The following is a 21,655-nucleotide window of genomic DNA, read 5'->3' as shown; positions in this document are numbered from 1 at the left end:
TGCTTAGGATGTCCGAGCCATGGTAAGTTGAAAATAGGTTTGCCTGGAAAGGGAAATGTGCACCTTACAAATGGCAAAGTCCACCATGTAGACCCTGTTATAAGAGCTAATAGGAAAAAACTAGGACCTTATTAAAATGAGCAAAGGTGGGAGTCGAACTGGGGAGTTTCAGAGGTCAGAGCTCGGAACAGGAGCATTACCGTGTTGTGCTACAAATGCTTTCTTGTGCTTATAGCAGTTTGGTGAGACAAAACACTGCAGTTGTATATTATTGTTTCTTCACCATTTCAGAAATGTATACTTTACCATGATATAAACTAACAAAGTATGCCATGTTTAAAAGGAGAAATATAAGATGAGTTGAACTCAAATTCTTAGCATGGAAGGGGGAAAAGTTTATTTTTCTGCTACACAGCAAAGTTGTACAGTAATGTTATATTCAACTCCTATAAGAAGTGGAAAGCATCATCAAAGTGCACCTGGAAGGTAGATATGCCACAAGTAAAATACAGGCTGGGATTTGAACCCTCAAAGCCCGGAAGATTAGTAGAGAGTGCCTTTCCTCACTGAGCTACAGCTCCAATGCCTCTGGCTCCCTTGTCATATCATATCTTAGTGAAGTGCTAAGGGAAAAGGAGTTTAGCTATAATGTCATAGTAGGCTGAGATAAAAGAGTGGTAGCTCAATGGTTAAAAGCTTTCACTGAGCCCCAAACCCATATTCCCAAGTGTGCTTGAATGCATGTGAGGTGGAGCTCCATTTTTCTCACACGCTAATCTTCATTCTAAGCACTGTACTAATGCATATATGACTGTAAGTAATCTGTTCCGTTTAGGCGTTATACCGGAAAAGTGGTGTTTTTTTGCCCTTGCCGATCAGCGTCATTTGTGCTGCAATTCTTTAATACATAGTTGATATTTGTTTTCTACTTGAAAACCTTCCAAATCTTTAGGCATTCCTTTGCTTAAACTTATTTGAGTTCATCCTGATATGATCGCTAATAAGCATAGACAGCTCAGTCAAGTATGATATGGAAGGGTGGTGAGATGGACCTAAGTAGAAGCAACTGTAGCTCTATGTGTTAGGCACCAGCCTGTGCTCCTAACATCCAGAGGTAGTGAGTTCTACACCCAGCACATCTTTTAATTGTGGCATACTACTTTGAAGGTGCAGATTGATGAGGTCACAATGAGGTCAGTTTTGTGCAACTGAAGACCTCCATTTTGCAATGAGGGAAGCTTGAATGTTAAGGTGCGTATCTGTTTATTCTCTTTTTAAGTACTGATAATGTGTGCTGTTTTTTCTTTGCTTTCAAAAGAGAGCCGATTGCAGTGATGTTTGTTGAGAAAAAAAAAGGGGGTTGTAAAAGCCATGTGTAAATTATATTATTGTTTGGGCAGAAATGTGGTTTGTTATCCATGCAATATAATGTGTTCCATTGTTATGGTGTCATTATATTTATTAGGACAGAGAAAAGATGAAAATTACCTATTCAAACTCACTATTGGAATTATTGATGAAAAAACACAGCGGACGTCTGCCTCGCGTCTAAAAAGAGCCGCAATTACGATAGTTGAAACGGCATTGAAATCCAAGTTAGACCAGGGTTTCTTACGTCTACATAATACACGATATTTAGACGCGGTTGCTTGCTCAGGTAGCGCTCATCTAGCGTCCCCATTTGGCACGCCCACGGAACGCCCACGTCCAGAGCTGGAGACGGGACTATGCTTTCTATAGACGTCAGTCCGTCAACTACCTCATAGGGACGTCTATGTGTCGTTAATATCCCAATTAACATTAATTAAGACCCTTAACTCCGTAATTATTCACTTACACCGGACGTCCAAAGCACGCCTAAGTTAAACGCAGTAATAGAGAATTTACCCCTTACTGTCTAGATAGAGAGAATGTACAGAGGTGGAAAGATTCTGGACCAAGGAGGGAGGAAGGAAGGAGAGAGAGGCAGAAAAAGACCTGGAAGAAAGGAGAACAAATGCTGGATATAATTGGGGGGTGGGGGTTGCAGGACTATGGGAGGAGCAGACAGAGGGGGAGAGACCCCGACGAAGATGATAATAGAGGAGGGAGACCAGGAAGGATCCCTGGAACAAAGGTGGTGGTAGTTGGTAGTGGCTGTGGTACCACAGCCACTACCTACAAGGTACAAAGGGGAAAAGGTAAATGACACTGGATCTTGGGAAAAATTGTATGTTCTCGGACTGGGAAGAGGTGACAAGCGGTGTACCCCAAGGATCGGTTCTTGGGCCCATCTTGTTCAATATCTTCATAAACGACCTAGAAGATGAAACAACAAGTAATTTAATCAAGTTTGCAGATGACACAAAACTATGTCGGGTAGTTGGGTCACAAAAGGACAGAGAAGAACTTCAGAGAGATTTGAACCAGCTAGAGAAATGGGCGGAAAAGTGGCAGATGAAGTTTAACATAGAAAAATGCAAAGTGATGCACCTGGGTAAGAAAAACAAGGAACATGAATATAAAATGTTAGGTGTGACACTGGGCAAGACCGAACAAGAAAGGGACCTGGGGGTGCTGATAGACAGGACCCTGAAGCCGTCGGCTCAATGCACAGCGGCAGCAAAGAAGGCAAACAAGATGTTGGGTATGATAAAGAAGGGAATCACAAGTAGATCGGCGGACGTCATCATGCCGCTTTACAGAGCAATGGTCAGACCACACTTAGAGTACTGTGTCCAACACTGGTCTCCCTACCTAAAGAAGGATATAACCCTACTGGAGAGGGTGCAAAGGCGAGCCACGAAGCTACGAAGGTATCGAGAATTTGAGCTACAAAGAACGCCTTGGAAAACTGGGATTGTTCACCCTCGAGAAGAGAAGACTGCGAGGAGACATGATAGAGACTTTTAAAATACTAAAAGGATTTGACAAAATAGAGCAAGAAACATCGTTATTCACATTGTCAAATGTGACCCGGACAAGAGGTCATGGGCTGAAACTGAGGGGCACAAGGCCCAGGACAAATATAAGGAAGTTCTGTTTCGCACAACGAGTGGTGGACGCTTGGAACGCTCTCCCTGAGGAGGTCGTGATGGAGACCAACATTCTGGGATTCAAGAGCAAGTTGGATACGCACCTTCTTGCAAATCACATTGGGGGATACGAGTAAACAAGGTTTCTCAGCAGAGAACACCTAGCTTGGCCTCCGCGGGTGCGGGTCGCTATATTTGTCTATTTTTCTATAGTTGTTTCTGAAGTGGCAATGCATATTTTAAAGTCATCTGCCTTGACCTCTTTGAAAAATAAAACAAAATATTAATGATTAATATTTTCTCTGCATACAGTGTGCTTTGTGTTTCTTTTAATTTTGTGGTTACCATAATGAATTAATATTATATTGTGTGTAGTGTACATGAAAAATGAATGGAAGAAATTGCATTACAATTAGTCCTATTTACTATTTTGATGGGGATGGGGGCCAGGGGTGGAGATTGGCCTGGGATACTCGGTTGAGAAATACTGGTCTAGGTGACTATGGACTTCACTCAGTAAGGGCCCTTTTTACAAAGCCACAGTAGCGATTCTCCCTTGGCAAATGCACCAAACAAAGTCCATTTGCTGTGGCAGAATTGCACGAATGCATGTCCTTAAAAACCAGATTTCATGGTAGCAACAGGTCTGCGTTTTACCCCCTTGTGCAGGCTTGTGCAGATGATAAAGGAAACAAACTTGCGGGGATGGGGAAAAATTTGTCCCCGTGTCTTTCTCTATTTTCCATCTTCCATTTTCAGTGCTCCTTTTTCAAACAGCATGTTTGAGTGGTTTATTTACTTGATGCTTTCAAAATCCATAAGTGCAGTTTTTTAGAGCAATGATGAGGTCTCATGGTTGGTCTTTTCTCCACGATTGGTAGTAGTACATATTGATTATCATATGGTTTGTTTGTTTTTGTGTTTATATATAAATATATATATATTTTTTTTTTTTTGGTGCTGCCAGGTATATCTACTGAATGCTTTCTAAATGATAAAGAAATTTAAATGTCCTGTTTAGTCTTTTAGTGCACAGTTCTTCAACCGCCGGTCCGCGGACCGGTGCCGGTCTGCAGGAAATTTTTGCCGGTCTGCGCAGGGCCGGCAAGATTGACTCATTTCAACTTCCTGCCGGTCTGCGCAGGACCGGCAAGATCAGCATCGGAAGCGTGCGCTGGGCCGGAGAGATCTTGGGGAGCCTCCGACAGTGGCTTTCTCCCCTCTCTGCAGCTCTCATTTACTTTCCAGCGCAGCGATTCACGAAGGCAGTCTCGGGGCTTTTGCCGAGTCGCGGCTGCCTCTGATGATGCAACTTCCTCTTTCCTCAGAGGTGGCGTGACCCAACAAAGGACTCGAGGCTGCCTTCGTGAATCGCTGCGCTGGGAAGTAAGAAGAGCTTCTGGGAGGGGAGAAAACCACTATCAGAGTCTGGGAAGCTGCTGGGCAGGGGATAAAAGGGACAGCTACTACTGGAGAGGGAGAAGGAGAAGGAGAGATGCTTCTGGGAGGGGAGGAGGGAAAGGAATCTGGGAACCTGCTGGGCCAGGAAAAAAAAGGGACAGCTGCTATTGGAGAGGGAGAGGGAGAAGGAAAGATGCTTCTGGGAAGGGAGGAGGGAAAGGAATCTGGGAAGCTGCTGGGCTAGGAAAAAAAAGGGACAGCTGCTACTGGAGAGGGAGAAGGAGAAGGAGAGATGCTTCTGGGAGGGGAGGAGGGAAAGGAATCAGGGAAGCTGCTGGGCCAGGACAAAAAAAAGGGACAGCTGCTACTGGAGAGGGAGAAGGAGAAAGAGAAATGCTTCTGGGAGGGGAGGAGGGAAATAAATCTGGGAAGCTGCTGGGCAAGGAAAAAAAGGGACAGCTGCTACTGGAGAGGGAGAGGGAGAAGGAAAGATGCTTCTGGGAGGGGAGGAGGGAAAGGAATCTGGGAAGCTGCTGGGCAAGGAAAAAAAGGGACAGCTGCTACTGGAGAGGGAGAAGGAGAGATGCTGCTGGGAGGGGAGGGAAGAGAATTACTACTGGACAGGAGGAGGAGGGAAGGGAGAATGAAAAAAGGAAGGAAATAGCTGGCAGAGAGATTAGAGGAGGGAAGGGGAGACAGGCATGAGAAAGTAGAGAGATTGATGATAGGAAGTTGTCAGCAGAAAAATAAGCAGAGAGGGACAACGATGATAGATCTGGTGTAGGAGAGATAAAAATGAAGAGAGCAGTGAAGCAGGAATGAATCATGTAAAAAGGAGAGAGGGGGCACAAGCTGGATGGAAAGAGGAGAGGGGCATAGAAAGAAGACAGATACCATATGGAAGGGGGAGAGGACAGACAGTGGATGGAAGGGGCAGATGCTGGATTGAAGAGACAGAGAGGGCAGACGCTGGAAGGAAGAGAGTGAAAAGAAGATTGAAAGCAGAAACCAGAGACGACAAAAGGTAGAAAAAAATAATTTTATTTCTATTTTGTGATTAGAATATATCAGATTTGAAATATATATCCTGCTAGAGCTGGTGTTAGACATAACTGGGGACTGCAAAACCCAGGCAGTGCTTCTTTAGCTTCCAGCTGGCTTAGGGCGCTCTCTGACCAGGGGGCAGTTGCCCTAGTTGCACTCCCCTAAAACTATTCCTGTCATGTGTGACTGCAGTATTCTGTTAGCATGATATTTCTGTGTAGCATTCTGTAATAATCTGGCTTGTTCAGTTTTCTTGATAGTAGAGGGGATATATGTGAAGGGGAGGAGAGACAGGGATTTTGTTGACCCTGCTCTGAATTATTTGTATTTATAAAATGACAATTGTACAGAATATTGTTTCTTTTTATACTTTAATAAAATACATTAAATATAAAATCATAACTGAGGCTTGTGTGGATGGGATCAGATGATCTGTGGGGACCGACTTGTGGAGATGGGGCGGAAACGAGGTTTTTAAATTTTAGTCCTAGTAGTTTGCCAGTCCACAAAATAATTATTTTTTTTCTGCCGGTCCACGGGTGTAAAAAGGTTGAAGAACACTGTTTTAGTGTATTACACTGTCTCATAACCATACTTCCTTTTTTCGGGTCGGTCCTAGGAAATTTTTACTTGGTAAAAGAAAATTTGGGCTGTTCGACTAAAGCTTATCATTGAAAGATACTGTCATTCAGCAAACATTATCATTGAAAGAAATATTGTCATTCGGCAAAGGTGAGTATTTATATTTAAGACAATGACTGAGGCAAACTGCTACAATGAATTCAATCAATCCATTGTAGCAGTTTGTAATTTACTGCTATTTTTGGTATTGATTATTTTTTTGTTTATTTGGTCATTAACACAGTAGGTTTTTTTTTTTTTTTTTTTTTGGGGGGGGGGGTTCTAGGCTATCATGGATAAAAATACCGTGCAGAATCTCATCATTATCAAAAGCAATCGATTATCTCTGAAGGGATAAGCGAACATTTGGACAAAGTATACCTGGACTTCCAGAAAGCCTTTGACAAAGTACCTCACGAGCGCCTACTAAGGAAACTGTGGAACCACGGGGTGGAAGGAGACATACACAGATGGATCGGTAACTGGCTGGCGAACAGGAAGCAGAGGGTAGGAGTAAAGGGACACTATTCTGACTGGAAAAGGGTCACGAGTGGGATCCCACAGGGATCAGTGCTGGGACCACTGCTATTCAATATATTTATTAATGACCTGGAAACAGGGACAAAGTGCGAGGTGTTAAATTTGCAGATGACACGAAACTCTCCAGTAAGGTTAGATCTGTAGAGGAATGTGAAGAACTTCAAGGGGACCTGAACAAACTGAGTGAGTGGACAAATAAATGGCAGATGAGCTTCAATGTAGAGAAATGTAAAGTTATGCACATAGGGAAAGTTAACCCGATGTACAACTACACAATGGGGGGGGGGGGGGGTTGTTCTGGGGGAAGGCAACCTAGAAAAGGACTTGGGAGTTTTGGTAGATAGAACAATGAAACCGGCGGCACAGTGTGCAGCGGCCTCAAAAAAGGCAAACAGAATGTTGGGCATTATCAAAAAAGGTATCACTACCAGAACCAAAGAAGTTATCCTCCCGCTGTATAGGGCGATGGTGCGACCGCATCTGGAGTACTGTGTCCAGTACTGGTCGCCGTACCTTAAGAAGGATATGGCGATTCTCGAGAGGGTCCAGAGTAGAGCCACAAAAATGATAAAGGGCATGGAAAACCTTTCGTATGCTGAGAGGCTGGAGAAGCCGGGGCTCTTTTCCCTGGAAAAGCGGAGACTTAGAGGGGATATGATAGAAACTCATAAGATCATGAAGGGTATAGTGAAGGCAGAGAGGGACAGATTCTTCAGACTAGCAGGGGCAACAAAAACTAGAGGGCACTCAAAAAAATTGAAGGGAGATAGGTTCAGAACAAATGCTAGGAAGTTCTTCTTCACGCAGAGGGTGGTGAACGCCTGGAATACGCTTCCAGAGGAGGTGGTAGAGCAGAGTACGACTTTGGGGTTCAAAAGGGGATTGGACGAGTTCATGAAGGAAAAGGGGATCCAGGGGTACAATTAAATGGTTACTATATAGTACTGAAGGCTGTAAAGTAATAGAGTAATAGATCACTACAGGTCATTGACCTGGGGGGCCACCGCGGGAGCGGACTGCTGGGCGTGATGGACCTATGGTCTGACTCAGCAGAGGCAATGCTTATGTGCTTAGTCTGGTGTGGAAGTTCTTTCTGGTCATATACATGGATGGTCAATGCAGCGGTTTTGCCAGATGGAGGTCCCATGATGGTACCAGTGGCCTGAAATCACATGCTGCAATCTGTACTGGGCAAAAGTATACTGTTGTGACGAAAAGCATCAAGGACTTTTTACATAAAGAGAATCCGAAGGAAGACTACAGCAGAACCTTGCCTACAGCAGTGAAAGTAGAAGTTACTGATGCAGTTGCTTCGTTGTGCGCCATGGACATCAGACCTTTTTCTGTGGTCAAGGGAATAGGATTCGCTCGCCTTGCTGACTTGTTGATTTCCATTGGTGCAAAATATGGCCAAATTTCTTCTGATTTGGTACTCCCCTCTGCCAGAACAGTGTCCAGACATATTTCAGCAATTGCTAGACCTCTCTGCTGGACCTCTCCGCCGAGTCGACCTGCATGGTGACAGCAAGGGTGGCTCGCCGCGTGCTCTGAGATCACTAGTTCATATAGTTGCCCACCGTGGCTTCACTGCTAGACTTCTCCACCGAGTCGACCTGCATGGTGATAGCAAGGGTGGCTCGCGGCGTGCTCTGAGACCACGAGTTCATACAGTTGCCCTTCGTGGCTTCACTGCTAGACCTCTCCGCCGAGTCAACCTGCATGGTGACAGCAAGGGTTGCTCATGACGTGCTCTGAGACCACGAGTTCATACAGTAGATCTTCCAAAGCAGGGACAGGCAGTGGATCTGCTGATTGATACAAGCTACTTCAAAGAGGGGGGACTCTAATTGCAACCAGGTATCACCAATCTCCATTACCTGCTACCCCTCTTTCTTCTTAATTATCCTTCATTTTAGCACACAGGGCTCAGTTCTTCCATTTCAATTGTTCATTTCTTAAAAAAACAAACAAACGTAAAGCCCAGTTGTTCTTCACTTCAAGAGACCAAACTTTCAGAAAGCAAAGCATCCAGCCTAACACAAAACTGTTTCGTCGATTGGCGTTTTCAGGAGCTGTGTTTACAATAATTAAATCAGCTATTCTTTATTAAATCAATTTTTCTTTTAATTATTCCAATTATATAAGTGCCATAAATTATCCTATACTCATAAGAATTATAAATAGTATATACAATATCATTTATAAATATTGCACATTTGGCAACTTCAGGAGATGTGCTTACAAGATCCACCATCCACAACGCTCTCCGGTAAACTAACGACCTCAAGCAGGAACCCAGGGTTCAACACAAGTCTGGTATCTTCTGCACAGTTTGAATCTCCCGGTGAATGGTGTGTTTCCTGTTGATCATCTGATACCGGACTTGTGTCAAACCCTGGGTTCCTGCTTGAGGTCGTTAGTTTTACTGGAGAGCGTTGTGGATGGTGGATCTTGAAGATGCCAAATGTGCAATATTTATAAATGATATTTTTGAAATTGTATGCACTATTTATAATTCTTATGAGTATAGGATGGTTTATGGCACTTATATAATTGGAATAATTAAAAGAAAAATGGATTTAATAAAGAATAGCTGATTTAATTATTGCAATATTCAACAGGCAGCTATTGAATTTAGTAGAACATCTCTAAGACATATATTTTTAGGTCAAATACATATTTATTATGGACATCTTGAAAACCTAACTAGCAAGGAGGTACTCTAGGACTAGCTTGGGAAATAGACCTGTAGGACAGTAGTTCTCAAATCTGTCATGGAGGAGCACCGGCCAGTCAGGAAACCCAAAATGAATATGCATTAGATCAATTTGCATGCAGTGGAGGCTGTATATGCAAATGTGTGACAATGTAAATTCCTTGTGGGTATCCTAAAGCCTGACTGGCTGGTGCTCCCTCAGATTAACCATGCCCCCTAACTGTATCCATGACATCCTGTTTATCTGTCTTGTCTGTTTAGATTGTAAGCTCTTTCGAGCAGGGACTGTCTTCTTTGTGACTCTGTACAGTAGCTAGATTTTCAGTAACGTTTATAGATTATTCAGTTCAATAGATTTTTTGAAGTAATCAAGTGGTGTTACAGCAGGATGGAAGAGGGATTCAGAGCCGGTGAGGAATCATTCCCTTTCCAGTGCAGGCATATAATTTACTAATGCATGGGGATCTGAGGCTCTCTCCTTTATACAGTTTAAGGTGCTTTAAATGACTAGGAAGACATTCTTCAATGATTCTGTGACATTTTTTAAGAAGTAAGAAGTTTGGAGAAGACCATTGGCCACAGATCCACTTTCTTGTGTATGGCTCCTTCTACAATCACAGACACAACATTCCTGAAAAGAGAAAGCGAAGAACGACGTAAATTTTTCTGGCTGAATATCAAAGAGCTGTGGGAGCCAGGACTGAGCATACTTGACAGACTGAGACAGCACCTCAATTCCAATATTTACAAGAGAGAACATGTGTGTGTATTTGGAGGGGAGGAGTTACCCAAATTTGTCAAACACAGCAGTATGAGCAAAGGCCTCCCAGACAGAGAGCTGCATGGTAATGGGGATTCCTGTGGGTATGAAGTAACATAAGAACATAAGAAGTTGCCTCCACTGGGTCAGACCAGAGGTCCATCTCGCCCAGCGGTCCGCTCAAACGCTCCTTGAACCCCTGTACAGAGTTCTGGCCTATCACATCCTCCGGAAGCGCGTTCCACGTGTCCACCACCCTCTGGGTAAAAAAGAACTTCCTAGCATTTGTTCTAAACCTGTCCCCTTTCAATTTCTCCGAGTGATCCCTAGTGCTTATGGCTCTCCACAGTTTGAAGAATCTGTCCTTATTCACTTTCTCTATGCCCTTTAGGATTTTGAAGGTTTCTATCATGTCCCTTCTAAGTCTCCTCTTCTCCAGGGAGAACAGCCCCAGCATTTTTAACCTGACAGCGTATGAAAAATTTTCCATACCTTTTATCAGTTTAGTCGCCCTCCTCTGCACTCCCTCGAGTACCGCCATATCCTTCTTGAGGTATGGTGCCCAGTATTGAACACAGTACTCCAGGTGCGGGTGCACCATTGCGCGATATAGCGGCATGATGACTTCCTTCGTCCTGGTTGTGATACCCTTTTTGATGATGCCCAGCATTCTGTTTGCTTTCTTTGAGGCTGTCGCACACTGCGCCGATGGTTTCAGTGATGTGTCGACCATCACCCCCAGGTCCCTTTCAAGGTTACTCACCCCTAGCAGTGTTCCCCCCATTTTGTAGCTGAACTTCGGGTTCTTTTTCCCTACATGCATGACCTTGCATTTCTGTACGTTAAACTCATTTGCCACTTTTTTGCCCAGTCTTCCAGTCTCGTTAGGTCCCTTTGCAGGTCTTCACAGTCTTCCATGTTTCTAACCCTGCTGCAGAGTTTGGTGTCATCAGCAAATTTGATAACCTCACATTTTGTCCCCATCTCCAGATCGTTAAGAAATATATTGAACAGTAGAGGTCCCAGCACCGACCCCTGTGGAACTCCGCTCGTCTGAGTAAAGGCCAGTCTGAGTATTGGCCTTTTACTCCAACCCTCTGTTTCCTGCCTGCCAACCAGTGTTTGATCCATCGGTAGATATCCCCTTGCACCCTGTGGTTCCACAGCTTTTTAAGTAGCCGTTCGTGAGGTACCTTGTCGAAGGCTTTTTGGAAGTCAAGGTAAATGATGTCTATGGATTACCCCTTATCCATCTGGCTGTTTATTCCCTCAAAGAAGTACAGCAAGTTCATGAGGCACGACCTTCCCTTGCAGAAGCCATGCTGGCTTGCCTTCAGTTGTCCATTGTTTTCTATGTGTTCGCAGATTGTGTCCTTTACCATTGCTTCCATCATCTTTCCCAGAACCGAGGTCAAGCTCACAGGCCTGTAGTTTCCCGGGTCACCCCTTGATCCCTTCTTAAAGATGGGCGTGACATTTACTATTTTCCAGTCCTCTGGGATCTCCCCAGTTTTTAGGGAGAGGTTACATATTTGGTGAAGTGTCTCTGCTATTTTGTTTCTCAGTTCTTTTAGTACCCTTGGGTGGATGCCATCCAGGCCCGGTGATTTGTCGCTCTTTAGTCTGTCTATCTGTCTGAGGACATCCTCTTTACTTACCTCTAGTTGTATCAGCCTTTCGTCGTGTTCTCCGTTTATAATCACCTCGGGTTCTGGGATATTGGATGTGTCCTCTCTGGTGAAGACTGACGAGAAGAAATTGTTTAACCTGTCAGCTATCTCTTTTTCCTCCTTTATCGCTCCTTTCCTGTCTCCGTCGTCCAGTGGTCCCACTTCCTCTCTGGCTGGTTGTTTCCCTTTCACATACCTGAAGAAGGGTTTGAAGTTTCTTGCTTCTCCTGCCAGTCTTTCCTCATATTCTCTCTTTGTTTTCTTGACCTCTTGATGGCATTCTTTCTGGTGTCTTTTGTGCTCTTCCTGGTTTTCCTTTGTTGGTTCCTTTTTCCATTTCTTGAAGGATGATTTCTTGTCGCTTATCGCCTTTTTAATGTAATGTAATTGTAATGTAATTTATTTCTTATATACCGCTACATCCGTTAGGTTCTAAGCGGTTTACAGAAAATATACATTAAGATTAGAAATAAGAAAGGTACTTGAAAAATTCCCTTACTGTCCCGAAGGCTCACAATCTAACTAAAGTAACTGCAGTTGTTATCCATGCTGGGTTTCTAGTTCGATTTTTTTTGCACCCTTTCCTAAACCTTGGGACGTACAGGTCTTGTGCCTCGAGCACTGTGCCTTTAAGCAGTGTCCAGGCTTCCTTTACGGTCTTCATCTTCCCTGAGCTGTTGCTGAGCTTTTTTCCTACCATTTTCCTCATGTCCTTGTAGTTTCCTTTTCTGAAGTTGAGTGCTGTCGTTGTGGTTCTTTTCACCTTTAATGTTCCCATGTTTAATTTGTACTGGATCATGTTGTGATCGCTGTTCCCTAATGGTGCTAGTACCACCACTTCCTTTGCGGGTCCCTCTAGCCCGTTGAGGATTAGGTCTAGAGTGGCCTCCCCTCGCGTTGGTTCTGTGACCAGCTGCTCCATGAAACAGTCCTTTATCGCCTCTAGGAATTTAGTTTCTCTCGTGCAATTTGAGTGCCCAATGTCCCAGTCTATTCCCGGATAGTTGAAGTCACCCATAACAACCACCCTTCCACTTTTGCACACCTGCCTCAGTTCGGCCTCCAGGTCCAGGTCGTTTGCTTCTGGCTGTCCTGGTGGGCGATAGTACAGTCCCAATTTGATGTCAGCTCCTTCCCCTCCTGTCAGCTTAACCCATAGTGACTCCAGACTGTCTGCCCTTATTGTTGTTTCTGTTCTGGATGAAGGAATGGAGTCCTTTATATACAGTGCTATTCCTCCCCCCTTCTTGTGTGCCCTGTCCCTCCTGTAGAGTTTGTACCCTGGCAGGGCTACATCCCATTTGTTGTCCTCTGACCACCATGTCTCTGTGATTCCTATTATGTCTAGGTCCTTATTTCTGGCTATAACTTCTAGCTCCCCCATTTTAGTCCTTAGGCTCTTAGCATTTGTGTATAGGCAATTTAAGTCCCAGTTTGTTACCTTTTCTTTTGGATCTACTCTTGATTTGTTGCTCCTGCTGGTCTCCTCACGGGCTGCCTCCTGTGGTGTGTCTATCCCGTCCTCTGCCCGCTTCTTTGTTCTTTGATAGCCCTCTGGTTCCAGCTGTTTCCTCCTTGTCTTGCTCTTTAGCTCTAATTGCCTCTCGGGTCCCTGTACTGCATCTTTGGGTTTATGTCCAAAAAGTGTCCATTTTGTCTCTAGTCCACTATCGCCATTTCCTGTTTCAGTATCCTTGCTCGATACTGTGGTCCGATGTGTCGAGGTCAGATCGACTAGCGGCTTTCCCCTTGTTATCAGTTTAAAGTCATGTCTATGCAGGTTACGTGCCAGCATCCTCGTCCCAGCCATGCTCAAATGCAGTCCGTCTCTCCTGTAGAGCTTGTTTTTCCCCAGGAAGGTTGACCAGTTCCGTACAAAGAGGAAACCCTCCTCATCACACCATCACCTCAGCCATCCATTTGTTGCTTGCAGCTCGGTCTGCCTCCTCGCATCTGCCCTTGGTACTGGCAGGATCTCTGAAAAGGCTATCTTCCCTGTCCTCAGCTTCAGCTTCCTCCCCAGGATCTTAAACTGCTCGGTCAGTGTAGTCATGTTGAAATTCCTTCTGCTGACGTCATTTGTTCCGACGTGGACTATCACTGCTGTTTCCTCTGTCTCAGCTCCCCCCATGATTCTCTCGATTCTGTTGTTGTCTTGTCTCCCCGTTTTACCGTGTCAGCTATTTTTTTTCTTCCTTTGCATCTTTGCTTTCCTGAGTATACGATCAGCCTCTCTTAACTTTTCCAGATATTTTTGCCTGTCTTCCTCTTTCTGCAATCTTTTGTAGTTTATGAAAGCTAATCTCTTATTCATTACCTTCTCAGCTACTACTTTTGAGATCCAAAGTGGCCTTTTCCTCTTACTTACTTGCCTTACAAAAATGTTTGGTCGCCGTTACACTCGCTTGCTGCTTTCTTGGATTCTGCAATGATTCTACATCTGAGTAGCTAGGAGGTAATAGAATTACAGACACCAATAAAGATCATAAAACCTTTTATATGTCACCATGTTCTTATTTTGAAAAGGAATGGAAGGGCCCATTCAGCAGTACCTCCTGAAGCCTATCTCCCTTCCACTCTGTCCACTAAACTGAAGATGGCAGAAAGAGAAAAACCACACAGGAAACATATAAACCAATATAAGCTTTTTAATGAAACAATAAAAATATTGATTCTGGAACTTGGAGACGCAGCTGCATGGACGTGTAACTGTTGAGCTCCCACTTCTAGGCATCTGCAGAGCATTTTTAAAGTGATTTAAAATGTTTCCCTCAGAAGCTGATACACCTAATTCTACTCAATGACTTCTGTCAAACAAACCAAAATTGAGGCGACTTCAAACCCTGGAGGAAAAGTTAAAAAGGCAGATCCAACCACACCTTCTAAGGCTATTTTACCATTAGATGTCCTTGACATGATTGAGATGCTTGAGGAACTAAGAAGTATTAAAGCAATGATTGCAACAAATACTGAACAGCTGACAAACCTAGAGCAAAAGATGGATGTGGTAAGCAGCAGTGTGGGGGAACTAGAAACAATGGTTGAGAAAATTGAAATGGAGCAGATACAATTTAAAAATGACCATAAAACTATTCAAGATTTGGAGAAAAGGACGGCGGATATGGAAAATAGATCAAGAAGAAATTTAAGAATATTGGGTTTGGCTGAAGGAATTGAAGGGAAGAATGTGGTAGCCTTTTTGGAGGAGAATATACCAAAGGTACTCCCCATTAAACTAAAAGAGCAACTTGAGATTGAAAGGGCACACAGAATACGTGGTAGAAGGGCTAATGGACAGTCAGGTCCTAGACCACTAATTTTTCAGGTACTGCGCTTTCAACATGTTCTGGAAATATTAAAAGTTGCAAAGGAAAATAGAAACCTAACTTAAAGACTCAAAGATCCTTTTTGTTCTGGATTTTGCAAGGGAAACAGCAAATAAACGCAGACAATTTTTGACAATGAGTTCAAAATTACAGGAGAATGGTGCAAGATATGGCCTCTATTATCCTGATGTAATGTGGATCACATACAAAAGGTAAAAGTTTTCAATTTGAAAATCTTGAAAAGCTAAAATAGTTTCTAGATCAGCAGGAAACACCAATGAACTGAATTAATTGTCCTGTGAGTTGTGGGGTGGCATCGGAGGATATGTCTAAATGTGTCTAAACAGAATCTGATTTTTTATGTTTCATTTAAGTGAATGTATAAACAAGGACAACTTAGATTTAATGGATATGTATTTTTATTTGAATTGAATAATAATAATAATAATAACTAACAGTTAATTCAGGCTTCCAACTGCAACAGATAGATGACCCCGAGAACATTAGAAGCCTTTTGATTGGATAAAAAAACGTTCTCCACCTCATTCTCGACAACTGACAGTTTAGAAGTGTGCTTGTTCCCTCCATTCAGAGTGTACGTATTAGAAGCTGCAATACGCCAGAGGAAGGGTCAGGCAAAAGTTTCAGCCACTGTAAGTCGTGCAAGAGCAGACATTGTAGATCCGAATGACAATGAGAATGATTGGAACCTTGCTTGGGGCTATAATCCAGGATCGGATTCCAATTCCAGCAATTAAGGTAATTCCCACAGGTGCACCAACTAGTGTTCCAAGCTGCCATAATATTTTCTTCTTCTGGCTCCATGGCTTTTTGCTCCCAAATGTACAACCAGATGTGTTTAAATAATGCAAATCAGAGATTTCTTTCCTACAAAACCAACAAAATTCACAACCAAAGATAGCACAAGTCATGCGATTACAACTTCCATCATTCATCTTTATTATGTAGGCAGCACATCATGGGCATAGCTTGATATCATCACCTGATGCTCCAGACTCTTGACTGTAGCTAATAGATGAAGAGTGAATCGTTCGTAGGCGCAAACTCTGTGCTCTCTCTTGCCAAGCTGCATCACAAGTCTAGTTGGGATGCCAAATTTGCTTACAATGATAAAACTCTGTGCCACATCCTTCACGGCTTCAAGTTAGTTTAGGACAGCTAGCACATCCAAATGTTATCACAGCATACCCACAGTCAGGAGCAGGGCACCACCTATAATCAGGCTCTGCCACAAGCAATCGCCTAAGTATAAATTCTTCATATTTTTCCATCAGTATGTCATCATTAAGTTTCGAATGTATATTATGAGGATTAAAACGTTCTGAGCACTCAGGACAACTGATTAACTCTGCTCTCAGAAATTTCTATTCGTAGTTACTGACGTAAGCAACCCGCACAAAATCTGTGGTGACAAGTCATTATTTCTGGGAACCTGTTCTTTGAGTGCCGCAGAAGGCACAATGGACATTCCAAGGAGTCTCCACTTTTACTATTAGAAGTAACTCTATTATCAGAAGAGGTACATGTGGAGAAGGCAGAGTTCTTGTGTGCGCATAACTCTGAATATATGCTTTCAATACTTGCAATTCCCTCCAATCCTCCATTTAACTCCTTTGATTTGCATTTTGTGTCCTTTTTCCTTCAGAAGAGAGAGCCTAATGAAATTCTTCTCTTCTTTGGAGCCTTTTTAACTGATGGCAGACTAACATAGGAAGCAGAAGACTGCAAGTCATGATCTGAACCCATTTGTTGTTGCAAGATCATCTCTCGAGTGTTCACTCAATGTATGTCAAAGTTCACATGTAACCCATATCTTTATCCTTAAGTACATCACAACCTGCATTAAAAAAATAAAACAAAAAAAACCCTACCATGTTGCAGATCCATATTCTGTGTTGCAGAAACTGGCACAATCGTAAATCTTCTAACACCCCATGTCCCCGCCTGTGGCTCCTCTGAAGGAAGATACAGAAAGGTATTTCAGGAGACAAACATATATGTAATTTACCATAAAAGATGCCATCCTCCCTAGATCCATGCTCACCTTTCTCAGAATTCACATTTGTAGCTTCAGTTAACTTATTGTGGAGCTTGTTGATTTCCAGCAGCTTGTCCAATAGAAACGTTTTTGCAACTACATCCATGTCCTTTACAGGAGGATCCTTTGGATGCGTAGGGCCCACTTTCCTAATGCCTAAAAAAAAAAAGGATGGGGGTAGGAAAAGAAGAAAATCTTTCTGTCTCTCTCCTTGGCCGCTGTGGGAGAAGGGGGCTGGAGCTAGAACAGGGAGCTGAAAAGGGGGGTAGGTGGAGAAAGGTCCTGGAGCTGGAACTGGGGGCTGAAAATGGGTCCTGAATTCTCTACTACAACCAAATTATGGATTGGATCAGAACACCCAGAACTACCAGAAAGAATCTTTCAGAATACTGGAAAACCATTGTTTATTGAAAAATTTACTATAGAATTAGGCATAATCCTGGATTCAAATCTTATTTTAATCAATCTTTATTCATTTTTAAAGCTCACAATAAGTGTAATATATAATACGATCATTTATACTTTAATAACACTTAATATAGCATCAAATTTTAACTTGTATCAAATAACCCCCCTCCCTTATATCCAACAGTTATTCATAAGCAAAAGAAATCATAACATATTCCCAACTCCCCACCCCACCTTGGACGTGTATGAACCAAAGGGAAAACATAATATTTATTCTATACAGTAATTTCAATCTTTATAGTATCTTGTTAATGGCTCCCAAATAACATGAATTTTTTTTTAATTTCCCTGCTGCATAACAATTATCCTTTCCATTTTGAATATGTGACACAAAGAGTTCCACCAAAAGCTGTAATTCAGCCTCTTCCAATTTTTCCAGTTATTCGTAATTTGTTGTATGGCAACCCCTGTCACGAGTAGAAGCCTATTGTTATTAGAGGATATTTGGCTTTTAGCCCTCATTGACATGCCAAACAATACGGTGTCATAGGATAATGCCACTGGATTTTCTAACAAATTATTTATTTGACCTCATATTGATTTCCAAAAAGCAAGAATTAATGGACAAAAGATCCAATGTCCCAGATTCAAGATGACAGTGCTAGCATCTATTAGATTTAGAGCTATTTAACTTCTGTAAACGAACCGGGGACCAAAATGCTCTATGTAACAGAAAAAAACAAGTTTGTCTCATAGATACAGACACTGTACATCTCATCATCCAAGCCCAAATGCGTGGCTATTGAGATGCAGTAATTTGATGCTTGATCTCAATGTTCCAAATGTCCCGAAGACCAGTTTTTGGTTTCTTATTTAAAAATTCAGATATTAATTTATACCACTGAGTGGCCTAATGTCCCAGGAAGACCACCTGAAAGCATAAGAGCGGCAAACTATACTGATTACTGAAATTTTTCCATTCAGGGAATCCAACCTGAATGGCCTGCTTCAACTGCAACCATCTATAAATTTTGTGATTTATTAAGACCAAATTTGTTTTGCAATTGTGAAAAATCAAGCAGCTTACCATCTGAAATGTCATCCAAAGTACATATACCCGCCTGCATCCAATACTTCCAGATGACCTTAAATCCGCCAATTTGAATCTTGGAGTTCAGCCATATGGTCTGATGAGTTGATTTATGAACCGAAATAGGTGTTAAATTATTCACATATTTTAAGGTTTTCAATGTATCTACTAGGATTCTATTATCCAAGCATCTTTATACTCAACACATGACTCAATCTCAATGGTGACATGAGTTGCCATGCCAACCATAACCAGTCTGGGAGTTTTTCCATGAGTTCAGGGAGGATCCAGTACATACCCCGATGCAAAATATAGGCTTGATGGTACCTATAAAAGTTGGGAAAATTTACCCCACCTCCGCAATTGGTTTTTGAAGAGATACCATGGCAATTCTTGCTGCTTTCCCCAGCCAAATAAATTTTGTGAGAATACTATTTAATTTCTTATAAAAGGACCCCTGAAAAAACAATGGTAACATTCCCCTTTGGTAACAAACTACAGGCAGAATCATCATCTTAACTGTTTGGACTCTCCCCCACCAAGACAGCTGTAATGGGTTCCAATGCTCACACATTTCTGTGACCTTCAGCAATAAAGATTTTTCATTTATTTTCATAGTTTCTTCTATTGTACTTTTTATCCATAATCCTAAATATTTTATACCCTTTTCCTTCCAGAGAAAAGGGAATGTATCAAATAATCCTTTTGTACAATATACATTTAGTGGAAGAACCTCTGATTTGTTCCAGTTTATTTTGTAACCAGAGAATTTTCCAAATCTATCAATCAGATCTAATAAATGCGAAATGGTGGTTTCAGGATTCCTCAAATGAAGCAAATGTCATCCGCATAAGCAGAGACCTTATATTCCCGACCAGTATAAGGAATACCCTGTATCTCCTCTGCCTGCTGAATAGCCAATAACAAGGGTTCCAATACAATGTCAAAAAGCAAAGGAGATAACGGACACCCTTGTCTAACTCCCCTTCTAAGTCAGAAACATTATGATTGATGTATAATCTTGCATAAAGGGGACCTATACAAGGTTTGAATCATTTGTATAAATCCAGAACCAATACCAAAGCAATCAATTGTCTGAAACATGAAGGTCTATTCCACACGATTAAAGGCCTTCTCTACATCCAAGGATACGGAAAAGGCCGGATCTTTCATAGTTTTTGTTAGATTTAACATGTGAAAGGCCTGTCTGGTGTTATTTGATGAATGTCAATGAGCAACGAAACCGTTTGGTACATACCAATAATATAAGGGAGAGCCTTGGCCAAGCGCAAAGCCATTAACAGATAAATAATTTACTTTAAAAATATTTTCAGTCTACACTGCCTTAAATCAGTTAGACCACTTTTCAATCAACATCATTTCACAGTACTTGTTAAGTCAATTGTATTATCACAACTGGACTATTGCAATTCAGTGCTGGTAATATAAGAAGATTACAACAAATTTAGAATACCGCAGCTCATAAGAACATAAGAATTGCCATACATGGACAGACCAAATGTCCAGCTGCTGCTCCGACAGGAAAAAGGGCCATTTTTCTGGCAGACAAGGGAATGTGAAGTTGGCAAATTCGTGCTTTAGGTTCTGATGCAAGATGGCAAACTCCCGGTAGCGCTTGGAGCAGAGCTGTCTGCCAGCCACGTAAACACTGGACACCTAACCAGAGATAAACAAACATCCACTGACTGGCAAACCACTAAAAGTGCTCAGATATATAAGGAACATGGATTTGGACAATAGAGAATAAGTAATCAGATATGCACAAAATTGGCTACTTTAAGAGAGACTGGGCAGTGACCAGCTATAAGAATTTTCTTGAAGTTACACCACTCTCTAGCAAGCAGCAACTTCTTTAAAATTCTCCTTCAACTTGTGTGTAAAGCAGAGTGTGCAAGAGAACAGCTTCCTTCTCATAACTCCAAAGGAAGTGCTGGATGCTTCTCACTAAAGCTGCAAGTTCTAGATTAAGGCTAGGGAAGGCAAGCATGGTCCAGCAGGAGGGATACATGATGCTGAAAAGAGCCATTACCCCATAGGTAATGTACAGGTAATTTCTAAACGCCTGTACATTAACAATAAAAAGAAAAAAATAAGGGGGGGGGGAGTATGAGTGTCTTACAAGCAACTAATTCCCCCCTCCCCCCTAAAAAACCTCTGGGCAAATACCAACCACAAATTTCTCCGAGTTCTGCTCTACATGTTTGTAGGTAGGGACAGAGATAGGGACAGTTTGCTTTTCTGTGTAGAAGGACTGTCCTGAGGAGTCATCACTGGGATCAAGGTTATCAGCTTCAACTGGTGAACTTTTAACAGTCAGAATTAACTCCTTCTCCCCAGCTCGGATCAGATCCACCACTTGGTTGTGTGTGGCTCCTTCCACATTCACAGTCACTCCATTCCTGAAAAGAGAAAGCGAGGGAGAATGTAAATTTTTCTGGCTGAATATCAAAGAACTGTGGGAGCCAGGATTGAGTATACTTAACAGACTAGGACAGCACCTCAATTCCAATATTTACAAGAGAGAACATGTGTGCGTATGAGCAAAGGCCTTCCAGACAGAGAGCTGCATGGGAATGGGGATTCCCATGGGTATGGAAGTAGTTGTCATGGGATTCCCGTGGGAGTGTAGTCAAAAATCTCAAGCGACTCCAGAATGATGCCTAGAATGCACCGAGTAAGTTGGAGCATCAGACTAAGGTTTGGAATGTCCAGAAAGACAACAGAAACACTTGACTGAGGCTTGGAACACTATCCAAAAAAAACACAGGAGGCTGTTGGGGTTGGAGAAATAGAGGGCTGTGAGCAAGTAGATAATAGTATGAACTCCTGTGAGTACAGGTGGGGATGGAATGGATCTTAGCAAGTAAAGGTGGGTATGGGTTAGATTTCATGGACACGGGTAAATTTCTGTCCCCATGCAACTCTCTACGCCCAGAGTGCTCAAGATGTTTGGTTACTGGTCTGTAATAGTTGGACTAGTCATCT

At 42.5% G+C, this 21,655-nt stretch overlaps 1 pseudogene; it reads right to left on the bottom strand.

The window, feature by feature from the left end:
• Positions 1-15,694: 15,694 nt before the first annotated feature.
• On the bottom strand, positions 15,695-21,449 carry LOC117350939 (annotated as a pseudogene).
• Between the last annotated feature and the right edge of the window lie 206 nt (positions 21,450-21,655).

This window comes from Geotrypetes seraphini, chromosome 16, assembly GCF_902459505.1.
Source record: "Geotrypetes seraphini chromosome 16, aGeoSer1.1, whole genome shotgun sequence".
In the NCBI taxonomy this organism is placed as follows: Eukaryota; Metazoa; Chordata; class Amphibia; order Gymnophiona; family Dermophiidae; genus Geotrypetes; species Geotrypetes seraphini.
The sequence above is the reverse complement of the archived record's forward strand: the minus strand, read 5'-3'. Positions and strand labels throughout refer to the sequence as shown.